Genomic DNA, 3,263 nt, shown 5'->3' on the forward strand with positions numbered 1-3,263 from the left:
GTTAGTCACAGGGAGCAGCTTTTGGAAAGTTACCAATATTTGATGGTTCCATAATCCCCGACTCTTCAGGGGTTCCAAAAAAGCCCAGGAACGATTCAGGATCTTGTGCACCTGAGGATAGGCTTAACAGGACAATATAGAGGGAGCTTTACTCTGTATCTAACCCCGTGCTGTACCTGTCCTGGGAGTGTTTGATGGGGACAGTGTAGAGGGAGCTTTACTCTGTATCTAACCCCGTGCTGTACCTGTCCTGGGAGTGTTTGATGGGGACAGTGTAGAGGGAGCTTTACTCTGTATCTAACCCCGTGCTGTTCCTGTCCTGGGAGTGTTAGATGGGGACAGTGTAGAGGGAGCTTTACTCTGTATCTAACCCTGTGCTGTCCCTGTCACAGAACATAGAACAGTACAGCACAGAACAGGCCCTTCGGCCCTCAATGTTGTGCCGAGCCATGATCACCCTACTCAAACCCACATATCCACCCTATACCCGTAACCCAACAATCCCCCCCTTAACCTTACATTTTATTAAGACACTACGGGCAATTTAGCATGGCCAATCCACCTAACCCGCACATCTTTGGACTGTGGGAGGAAACCGGAGCACCCGGAGGTAACCCACGCACACAGGGGGAGGACGTGCAGACTCCACACAGACAGTGACCCAGCCGGGAATCGAACCTGGGACCCTGGAGCTGTGAAGCATTTATGCTAACCACCATGCTACCCTGCTGCCCTGTCCTGGGAGTGTTTAATGGGGACAGTGTAGAGGGAGCTTCACTCAGTATCTAACACTGTGCTGTACCTGTCCTGGGAGTGTTTGATGGGGACAGTGTAGAGGGAGCTTTACTCTGTATCTAACCCTTGCTGTACCTGTCCTGATAATGTTTGATGGGGACAGGGTAGAGGGAGCTTTACTCTGTGTCTAACACTGTGCTGTACCTGTCCTGGGAAAGTTTGATGGGGACAGTGTAGAGGGAGCTTTACTCTGTATCTAACCCCGTGCTGTACCTTTCCTGGGAGAGTTTGATGGGGACAGTGTAGAGGGAGCTTTACTCTGTATCTAACCCCGTGCTGTACCTATCCTGGGAGTGTTTGATGGGGACAGTGTAGACGGAGCTTTACTCTGTATCTAACCCCGTGCTGTACCTGTCCTGGGAGTGTTTGACGGGGACAGTGTAGAGGGAGCTTTACTCTGTGTCTAACCCTGTGCTGTACCTGTCCTGGGAGTGTTTGATGGGGACAGTGTAGAGGGAGCTTTACTCTGTGTCTAACCCTGTGCTGTACCTGTCCTGGGAGTGTTTGATGGGGACAGTGTAGAGGGAGCTTTACTCTGTGTCTAACCCCGTGCTGTACCTGTCCTGGGAGTGTTTGATGGGGACAGTGTAGAGGGAGCTTTACTGTGTATCTAACCCCGTGCTGTACCTGTCCTGGGAGTGTTTGATGGGGACAGTGTAGAGGGAGCTTTACTCTGTGTCTAACCCTGTGCTGTACCTGTCCTGGGAGTGTTTGATCGGGGACAGTGTAGAGGGAGCTTTACTCTGTGTCTAACCCCGTGCTGTACCTGTCCTGGGAGAGTTTGATGGGGACAGTGTAGAGGGAGCTTTACTTTGTATCTAACCCCGTGCTGTACCTATCCTGGGAGTGTTTGATGGGGACAGTGTAGACGGAGCTTTACTCTGTATCTAACCCCGTGCTGTACCTGTCTTGGGAGTGTTTGATGGGGACAGTGTAGAGGGAGCTTTACTCTGTATCTAACCCCGTGCTGTACCTGTCCTGGGAGTGTTTGATGGGGACAGTGTAGAGGGAGCTTTACTCTGTATCTAACCCCGTGCTGGACTTGCCCTGGGAGTGTTTGATGGGGACAGTGTAGAGGGAGCTTTACTCTGTATCTAACCCCGTGCTGTACCTGTCCTGGGAGAGTTTGATGGGGACAGTGTAGAGGGAACTTTACTCTGTATCTAACCCCGTGCTGTACCTGTCCTGGGAGTGTACTGACCCAAGATACAGAGCTTTACTCTGTATCTAACCCCGTGCTGTACCTTTCCTGGGAGAGTTTGATGGGGACAGTGTAGAGGGAGCTTTACTCTGTATCTAACCCCTTGCTGTACCTATCCTGGGAGTGTTTGATGGGGACAGTGTAGACGGAGCTTTTCTGTATCTAACCCCGTGCTGTACCTGTCTTGGGAGTGTTTGATGGGGACAGTGTAGAGGGAACTTTACTCTGTATCTAACCCCGTGCTGTACCTGTCCTGGGAGTGTTTGATGGGGACAGTGTAGAGGGAGCTTTACTCTGTATCTAACCCCGTGCTGTACCTGTCCTGGGAGTGTTTGATGGGGACAGTGTAGAGGGAGCTTTACTCTGTATCTAACCCCGTGCTGTACCTGTCCTGGGAGTGTTTGATGGGGACAGTGTAGAGGGAGCTTTACTCTGTATCTAACCCCGTGCTGTACCTGTCCTGGGAGTGTTTGATGGGGACAGTGTAGAGGGAGCTTTACTCTGTATCTAACCCTGTGCTGTACCTGTCCTGGGAGTGTTTGATGGGGACAGTGTAGAGGGAGCTTTACTCTGTGTCTAACCCTGTGCTGTACCTGTCCTGGGAGTGTTTGATCGGGACAGTGTAGAGGGAGCTTCACTCAGTATCTAACACTGTGCTGTACCTGTCCTGGGAGTGTTTGATGGGGACAGTGTAGAGGGAGCTTTACTCTGTATCTAATCCCTTGCTGTACCTGTCCTGATAATGTTTGATGGGGACAGGGTAGAGGGAGCTTTACTCTGTGTCTAACACTGTGCTGTACCTGTCCTGGGAAAGTTTGATGGGGACAGTGTAGAGGGAGCTTTACTCTGTATCTAACCCCGTGCTGTACCTTTCCTGGGAGAGTTTGATGGGGACAGTGTAGAGGGAGCTTTACTCTGTATCTAACCCCGTGCTGTACCTATCCTGGGAGTGTTTGATGGGGACAGTGTAGACGGAGCTTTACTCTGTATCTAACCCCGTGCTGTACCTGTCCTGGGAGTGTTTGACGGGGACAGTGTAGAGGGAGCTTTACTCTGTGTCTAACCCTGTGCTGTACCTGTCCTGGGAGTGTTTGATGGGGACAGTGTAGAGGGAGCTTTACTCTGTGTCTAACCCTGTGCTGTACCTGTCCTGGGAGTGTTTGATGGGGACAGTGTAGAGGGAGCTTTACTCTGTGTCTAACCCCGTGCTGTACCTGTCCTGGGAGTGTTTGATGGGGACAGTGTAGAGGGAGCTTTACTGTGTATC

The sequence above is a fragment of the Scyliorhinus canicula genome, unplaced genomic scaffold (assembly GCF_902713615.1).
Source record: "Scyliorhinus canicula unplaced genomic scaffold, sScyCan1.1, whole genome shotgun sequence".
In the NCBI taxonomy this organism is placed as follows: Eukaryota; Metazoa; Chordata; class Chondrichthyes; order Carcharhiniformes; family Scyliorhinidae; genus Scyliorhinus; species Scyliorhinus canicula.